This window comes from Alligator sinensis, unplaced genomic scaffold (assembly GCF_000455745.1).
Source record: "Alligator sinensis unplaced genomic scaffold, ASM45574v1 scaffold233_1, whole genome shotgun sequence".
Lineage (NCBI taxonomy): Eukaryota > Metazoa > Chordata > Crocodylia > Alligatoridae > Alligator > Alligator sinensis.
In genome coordinates, this window is record NW_005843374.1 from 61,387 (window position 1) to 70,471 (window position 9,085).

The window sequence follows — 9,085 nt, forward strand, 5'->3', positions numbered from 1 at the left end:
AGCTCTCCCCTGGAGAGCTACAGCCCCTATCCCCCACAGGGCCCCAGTCCCCCCACCCAGGGTCCCAGGCACCCTAGAGGGCTACCGCACCCCCACCCACGGTCCCAGCTCCCCACCTCTTGTTGGATAGCTGCAATTGTCTACTATTGCATAAAGACTTCCTTGTTCTTTCATGGCTATTTGATTTTCTAAGAAAAGTTGTGCTTAATGCTGGCAGGGGCTTTGATGTGCTGATTTTATCAGACATTGTAAGTTCCTTGCATGCTTGAAGTCTTGACCATTCTGGCTAACTGAATAGTTTGAGAAACAGTGATATGGATTCTGAAAGCTGCTATCTCAATATCTGATGAAGGTTAAATATCACAGCATAATCTTGTTCCTAGATTAACAGGTAGCTTCAAATAAGGTCTTGTAATAACTTTGTATTGAAGACTGCATAAGAGCTGTGTGTTTTAGCACAGCCAGTGTAAATTGACACAGCTCCACTGACTCTGTGGGTGCTGCATCAATTTGCATGAGCTGAGGATCCCGTTTTAAACATTTTGACTCAGCAGTAACCATTGCTTAACAGCTGTTGCTCTGTAAACAATAACCCCAGCAATCTCCCCAGAGTATGCTTCTCCTTGCATTATGGTTTGTTGATATCACACTATTCCATTGTGTGCACATTTGAGAAATATGATGGAAGGTGATGGTCAGTTCAAGTGCTAGCCATTTACAGGCTGAGGAAAAACAACCAAGCCCAACCTTCTTTCATGCAGGGTTACTTAACACCAATCCGAGTCCTCAGACCTGATAGGGTGCTTTTTCAGTAGTCTGAGTCCACATGCAGGAAGGGTTAGAGTAAGGATTTGGAGCAGGCACTGGGTAGGGTTTTGTCTCTTCACATGGAAATTACCCAAACCAGTTTAACGTGCCCCCACCCCTCCAAAAAAAATGTATTTGCTTTTATGTAGCTTGTTTTCTCTCCAGTTCATCTTTCCTAGAGCTGCTGTTTGGAAATAATGACAGCACCAGAGCCAGTGCAGGGACATTCACTACATGTGGGATTGAGAGGCACAGCGCCTTATCTGTACAGATGTTCCTCATATCTCAAGGCAAGGCCAGAAGCACCAGGTGTGGGAGCGACCTTTAACATGGCGATAAGTCCCAACACCTTCCGATAGGATGGTTTTGGAACCCATGATAAGACTGCCAGTAAGTGCCCTGGGGAAGGGAATGACCTGGCCTATGATCAGTGTTGTCATCTGAACCATTGTGCATGTGACAGGCTCCTGGGCTTAAATGGAATTACTATCTGTTGTTTGAGAATAGGGAATTACCCCAGCTAACCAGAAATTCTTCATTTTTGGATGAACATTTGCTTTTCTGGCTTCCTGTTTCTGAGCTGTTCTCTAATGCTGTTCTCCAACATTTAACATTTGCTAGAAATTTTTGTGTGCTGTGTATACTTTATTTTTAAAGGAAGAAACCCAAAAGCTGAAAAAAATTGGGGTGTCTTCCTTGCTTTCCCCCCCTTTTTACCACCATGTTGCCTCTGGAAATGGAAATGGGGGAAAAGGAAAGCAAGCAAAGGCTGAGAAAAGGAGAACTATCTGAAAAGTTTGATTCTTTCATCAAGAAACCAGAAAATGTCTGTAGAAAAATTTTAATGGAATGAGAATATTTTTCTTTCAATATTATTACAGAAAATCCTATTTTCATTCAGCTCCAATAGCCACTAAAACATGCAGTTGCTATGGAAATGCAATATTCTTTTTATTTGTCTACTTTGATTTAGGCCCTGATGTAAAGTCAATAGGAATCTTTCCATTTCCTTCAGTGGGCTTTCCAGCCATCTAGTTCAATGGTTCTTTAACAATGTTCCTTTATGCTGATGTCTTCATATTTTTGTGTCTGTCAACAAGAAAAAAATGTTATTGAAACAGATAATGAAGAGGATGAAAAAATGCGTCAGGTTCTGGATAATAACCAGCTGATGTTAGACCCGAGCCCAACTGATAACAGTTCATAAAGCTAAATTATAGGGGAATATACATTTTTGCCCCTAAATCCAATTAGATCTCTAATTCATGATGGAGAGAAGGTTAGCAGTGAATGAATAAATGATCAAAGCCTGGCAACATGCAAAGTCAATAGCAGAGCTGTGCAATATTTGAGATAGCACTTTGATAGAGGAGGAAGAGGTCAAAAGATGTCTTACAGTCAACTGCAACTGAGTGCTAGCCTTGTCTACAGTGCAGTGCGTGAGCAAAATCCACAATTGCATCCTTAAGAACACAGAGCACAAACCAAAGTCTTATTTTAGTGCTCTTTGGAGCAGATCCAAGGGATGAACATTGACATATACCAAGTAAGACAGCCAGTACCATAGCAATGAAGTTTGGCACCCAGGGCAAAGCCTGCAGCGGCAGCCTGCCTTCGTCCTGTACACAGATCCGGGGGGGGCACATGCCCCTCCATGCTTGCCCGGGAGTGCACATAGTTGTGGGAGGTTCCTTCTCCCGTCCTCATGCCCCCCACCTGCAAACGAGCTGTTCGTGGCTCCATCCCATGCCCTGCCCTGGCTGGGCAGTGCCTGTTGGCACCCCTTCACTTTGGTGCCCAGGATGCTCTCCCCACTCGCCCCTCTCCCCCTGCTTGCTACGGCACTGAGGATAGCCACTGTGGGTGCCTAGAAGACTATCAAACAAAGGTCTGGAGCCCCAAAACTTCATCCTGGCTATGCTTATATGGTAGCCTTACAATGCCCATCAGTGTCCTCAAATATGCTCACACTACTTTGGGCAGCCTGTCTCTTAAATCAGAAACAGTGTAGCTAGGCCTAGCATGGTGCTATACCACAGTGAGCTACCTAGCTTGCTAAGAGACCTATTGCACCCACAAATTGTTCTCAGTTAGAATGAGAGAAATTCCCAGATTTCATGATTCCAGTGAAAACCCACAACATTTGGTATTTTTCCTCAGATCCTTTTTTTCTGAGATCATGTAATCTTAGAAGACTCAGCTTTCATTGGAAATAAAAAGTGTATGTGTGGTTTCCATAGCTGTAGAGAAAATCTTGACAATGCAACTCAAAAACTGGACACAATGAAAAGAACCCAACATTTATTTTTTTACAAAATCTCTTCTGTTAAGGAGTTTTGTTTTTTATCTTGTGGTTTGTTTGTCTGTTATTGCAAGTTACTCTGAGCCTTTATGGATATAGTGGCATAAAATAATAATAATAACAGCAACAAGAACAACAACAATAGCGGTCCTGACCCAAGCTTTTTGAATGATTGTAATTGGCAGTATTATGAAAATAGTGTGATTGGCCTCAGAGAGAGACCTCCTGCTTTCAAACTTTATCTTAGGGCTTGTCCATACAAAGGAATATTCCTAATTAACACTTCTGAATCAAGCCCATAAATAAATGTTCTTATTGTGGAATAAATTTGCCCTTTTCTGGTTTAACTTTCTCTGCTTTGGAAATCAATTAAGCTTAAAACCAAAAAAAAAATAGAGGTACTCTTAGGCTGGAGTACTAATGCCCACACATGGAGTTAGTTGAGAATAACTATACCACTTTAAATTGACACTCTGTCTTATCTCAAATTGCTCTTCACAGGTAGACAGGCCCCTAATTCTACCTGATGAATTCTGAGTGATAGGGTGAGCATGGTATAGAAGTTGAATCATTAGAAAATTGTCCTTGAAAAAACATTATCTTAGTAAAATGTTGCATTTTCCCCAGCCCTGGGAGCCCTAAAGTGGACCCACATTTCCAAAGCTGTAGACAGTAAGACTGAACTTATGACAAAACTCTGGGGACATCTTTATTTCTTTTCCATCAAAGAGACAGACATTCAAGGAGCCAGAGCCTGAATTGATTCAACCTTTGCAGGTTAGTCTAACCTGGCTAGGCTAAATCAGTTTGTAACTGAACAGACATGCAGGCACATGCCTGCAGTTGCTCAGGCCAGGAGCTGGGGGCACTAGAGCATGTCCTTGGCTGCAAGGGAGCAGTGTGTGGGGGGTGGCCAGTCCTGGCTGAACTGGCCAGGAAGGGATTTAATTCCCCTCTCCCTGTGCCACCAGCAGTGGGGCACCATGGCCCCTGAGGCAGAGGGGGGCAGAAAGGGGAGTTAGTGTCCCCTCTATCCCACTTGCAGCCAGCTCTGGCCACCATGCTTACTCCCTTGCAGCAAAATAGGCCCCCTGCTGTCTCCTCCACCAATGCTGGAGGGAGGGGGAATAACCCTGTCCCTGCCCCCACCATGGGTCCTTGTCGACTAGTGTCTAGCCATGCCCCCACACAGCCACTGCAGCAGGAGGGGAAAGCAGCCTGTCATAATGTTGGGGAGTGCAAGCCCTTCCTGGTGGGTGGCCCCACTGTAGGGCAGGCACATCTGCAGTGGACTGTGTGTGGCAGTGCCAAGGCCTGGAGCCCTCCAAGCCCCCACCTGCAGCACCGCTGTGACCTGTTTTCCTTGCCCCACAGTACAGCCCTCCTTTCCACTGGGAAGGGGCTTGTGCTTGGGGAAACCATAACAGGGGCTCCCACAGGGGGCTTTGCCTGACCCCCAGTCTTGGGGTCCCTCAATCCTGCTGGGCCAAGGTGTCACTACCCGGGCACGCAGTTGCACTGGGGCTGCTCTGCAGCGGGACTGCTTTTCTTGGCAGCCTGGCCACAGCAGTTCCTTTGCTGCTGCCACTAGCCCCACCCCTGCGGTGCAGGTGGAGACCAGCATGCACAGCCCTGCCCCAGCATGCCCCACACCACCTCCAGACTCACCCATCCAGGCTGAGCATCAGCAGTGCAGAAAAGAAACTGTGCTCAGCATGGGGGGAAGTGGCCCCTCACCCTCTCACTGCTGGCGCTTCCAGGTGCAACGACCCAGAGCCCGCACAGGGCTGCCCTACATCTCCACTGAATAACTGCCACCTCTGGGTTGCCCCACGGAGCAGCGGTGGCAGCAGAGCAGACACAGGGCAGCCCGGTGTCAGCTCCGGGCGGCTGCACCTGGAAGTGCTGGCAGCAGGAGGGGGAGGGGCCGCTTTCCCCCTGCACTGAGCATCCTGTTTCTCTCCCATGCTGCCACTGCTCAGCCTAGATGAGTGAGCCTGGAGCCAGTGTGGGTGCACAGGGTCATGGCTGCACACACTGGTTCCCGCCTGTACTGCAGGGCTGGGACCAGTGGCAGCCAAAAAGGAGCTGCTGCGGCTGGGCTTCCAAGAAAGGCAGTCCCACCATGGAACAGCCCCAGCCTAGCTGCATGCTCAGAGAGTGGTGCCTCAGCCCAGTGTGATTGAGGGAACCACTGGAGGCCACACAGATCCCCTCCATGGGCCAGATCCACACAGTCGGTGGTATCTGACCATGCCCCTGCAAGGCCACTGGATCGGTGAGGTGGGAGTGACTGTGACAAGGGCAGAAGCCCCTGTAACAGTTTCCCCAAGTGTGAGCCTCTTCCCAGCAGCTGGAGGGTGTGCTGCAGCGTGAGGAACGCTGCTACACACAACAGCAGTGGTGGTGGCAGTGCTGTGCAGGGCTCTGACCCATTCTGGGCCCCAGTTCTGCCACGCACAGCCCACCACAGCTCTGCCTGTCCTAGAGCGGGGCCCCCCACCAGGAAGGGACTTGCGCTCCCCAACTTTCTGACAGGAGCTGCTGCCCCCACCAAGGGCCCTGCCCCCTCCCGCTGCAGTGGCTGGGTGGGGGCATGGCCAGACACTGACCTGCAGGGCCTCTTGGGAGAGGTAGGGATGAGGTTATTCCTCCTCCCTCTGATGTCTTGTGGAGGGGACAGCAAGGAACCTATTCCACGACAAGGAGTGAGAGTGGCAGTGATGGTGGGCAGACCCAGCTGCCAATGGGGTAGATGGAATGCTAACCCCCCTCCCTAGTCCCCTCTGCCTCAGGGGCCATGGTGCCCCACTGCTGCAGGGGGGAGCACCCAGAAGACCCAGTTTGGGTCCTTGCCAGTAGGCTAGAGAGGGGGGAATTAAACCCTACTGTGGCCAGACCCCTGCCTGTCCTTGCTTGGGCTGGGGAGCAGAAGGGCAGGGCCAGCCTGATGGGGCTGGAGCAGAGAGCCCAGCCCAGAGAGCATGCCAGGATGTAAGGCTGTGCAAAGCTTCGGGTGCTGATTTGATTCGAAGGAGTTTCGGCCTGATTCGACAGCCGAATCTCCAAATCAAATCGAGAAACCAATAAAAAGGTCCAAATCAATTCAAAGCTCTCTGAATCAATACAGAAAAGATTCGGAGACCTTTGGAGATTCAGGCAGTCCCCACTTGGTGCTACAGGGAGCTGGACCCGGACTCTGTGCTGGTAAGTAGGAGGCGGGGGAGGGGCTGGAGGAGAGGGGAGGGGACCATGGGGGAACCCCTGCCAGGCCCCATCCCCTGCCTGCTTCCCCTGAACCCCACCTGCTCTCCCAGCCCCGTCAATGGCTGCCCCACCTAGCCCCAGCATCCCAGCTCTTTGAAAAAAAAAAAAGAAAAGCCCCACACTCACTGGCTACTGCAGTGGCCATCAGGGCTTATTGAGGCTCATGACAGAGCCCTTCCACACAGCACAGGGCAGTGGGGTGCAGCAGGGATCACCCCTCTCCTGCCTGGAAGCAGCCAGTGAGTAGGGGGCTTTTTTTTTTTTTTTTTTTTAAAAGCCCAGGGAGAGCCAGGACGCTGAGGCTGGGCAGGACAGCCATTGATGGAGCTGGGAGAGCGGGCAGGGAGGGAGCCTGTTTGAATTGGAGATTTGGCCAATTCGGCGGTGGCCAACTCTCCGAATCAGATTCAGGCAAATCAGTTCAGGACAGTGATTTTTATCATTGAATTGAATCACTGCCCCCCGAATTGGCCGAATCCAAAGCAAATACTAGCCGCTTCGCACAGGCCTACTGGGATGCTGGGGGAGTCTGGTTTAACTTAAACCAGGAAGGGGTCTGAGACAGACATTGCATAAACCAATTTGAGCCTAATCAGTTAACTCTGATACTGCATTCAACCAGGTTTATATCAGACTGGTTTCAGCCATTTTGAAACTGGTTTATGTGCACCGAACATCTGTTTTGTTACAGGTTTAAACCAGTTTCTGATCACTTAAACTGGTTTATGTGTAATGTCTGTCCCTAGCCCCAATGACTGATGGAATCATTTTGTCACAAACAAGCAGCTACCAATCATGAACCATTCTTCACTGCAGCATTCTTGGCCTGAAGTACTTGAATGGATTTAGAGCAGCCTGTCCAACAGCATGGGTGCCCCCCAACCCAACACACACGCACCCTACCCTATCCCATCTCTCCTGGGTGTGCGTGTGCAGCAGGGGTATACAAGTTAAGATGAGATGATGCAGCACATTACAGATGTAACAGCACTTTTCAGTGTGGAAGCGGAATCAAAATTTATGTAAATTTCCCAAAGAAGACCTGTTTCGAAAGACTGTGTTTTTCTTAAGTGTCTGAAACTCTACATTGGAGAATAAAGCACTTGGAGGTCTAATCCAAACAGCAGCAAATGCCTAATATGTCCCAGTGACAGATTCAGCCAATGAAACATCCACATTTGCTGATTACAAATCCCCATTTTTCAGGCCCATATCTTGGTTCCATTGGCATCAACAACAATATTTCTTTTGACTTTACTGGGACCCAGGGGTCAACCTTTTGCAAGATGAAATGTCACACCCATTGATAGCATAATGGGCTAAACATCCCTACACGTCCCAAAATGTGTAGGCACTGCATAGTATCCAGTATATATCCTCTTAATCACAGAGACTGATCCAAAGAGCTTAGAAGGCTTTTCTATTGATTTCAACAGGGTTTGGCTCAAACTCTAAATGAGGGCTTATAATGAAAATATCTGTCCCAGTGTGCCCTTGCAGCTCTTTCCTAGTGGACTGATTTTTCAGAGATAGGAGGTGATCCTGATAACCAGGCTATAAGTCAATAAAGTATCATGGTCTCCTCTATTCCTCGAAGGGCTGAAGTCAGGTAACAGGAAGGATTGGGTAATGGCTCTAGGAGCTGGAGATATGAAGCATTATTTCTGGGTGCCTCTGACTCCTGCAGCTATGGATTAAAGGCAAGGCCTAGAGGTCCTCAGACACAAGACTGCAGTTAACTTGCCTGCTGCCTCACTGATTTCATCTTGGGTCGCACCACAGAAGGTTAATGCAGTGACTCACTTACACTTTATTGCCAGAGCTGTATTGCCATACGTGCCTTCGTCATGATGTCTGTCAGCATCCTGATGCATCCATTATTGTAGTATTTGAGCTCTGCACATTGATTATAGAAAGCAGAGGGAACTGAGGAAGTGAGAAGTTAGACCTTCATATGGATTTGGGTTTTCTTTGCAGGCTGCTTCTTTTGAGGATGCTGCTGATGTCTGATGCTGAACTTGGTGAATATGCTTGTGGGGAAGCTGAATTTTGCATGCTATCCTGAAGAAAGCAGGTGTAGCAGAAAGCCCCCTTTTCCTCTTGCCTGCATTTGCTCTCCCCTCTTTGGATATGTTTCTCTTTTTCTACCTTTTCTTCCTTCCTCTCTCTTTCACTTTAAGATAAGGAATTGTGTTTTAAAATTTGTGTGTGCGCATTTTGTATCTCCCCTTGTAGTTTGGTATTTTTATCTATTTGTGTGCCATGGCATTTGTAGCTTATATTTTATATTCCTCACCTTTCAACTTTCAACTGAATGTGTGTAGTTTCATAAGTAAGTTATACATTGTAACAATGTTAACAAGGACAGGAATCAAACTGCTCTTCTCTGTATCAGGCTGGCCCCTGAAAGAGTGAGTGAATCAGTGATTGAATGTGTAACGTGACTGAATATGTAACACAGTAGCAGGCAGCAATTAACACCTGGGAAGCTGCAGATCAGCCAACGGAAGAACTCAACAGAAGACAATGTAACAACCGGGAAATCTCTAAACGTCACTGATCGAGGGCTAGAAGCCCTGGCCTGAGTTAATCAACGCGAGAGACCAACTCTTGGGCTGAATATCTCCAGATCGACCGCTCCCAGAGCCCTATTCTAAATTCATCAACGGACTCCCAAACCTGCACGTACATGCAGACGACCCCTGGGGC

The 9,085-nt window shown here is 48.3% G+C and overlaps 1 long non-coding RNA gene across 1 annotated transcript in view; it reads left to right on the plus strand.

The window, feature by feature from the left end:
• The window catches only part of LOC112548651, a 13,944-nt gene extending 5,454 nt beyond the window's left edge, over positions 1 to 8,490 (plus strand). The window contains exon 3 of the long non-coding RNA XR_003092308.1: positions 8,354 to 8,490. This is a non-coding gene — a long non-coding RNA (uncharacterized LOC112548651). The remainder of the gene's footprint in view (positions 1 to 8,353) is intronic.
• Positions 8,491 to 9,085: the final 595 nt, after the last annotated feature.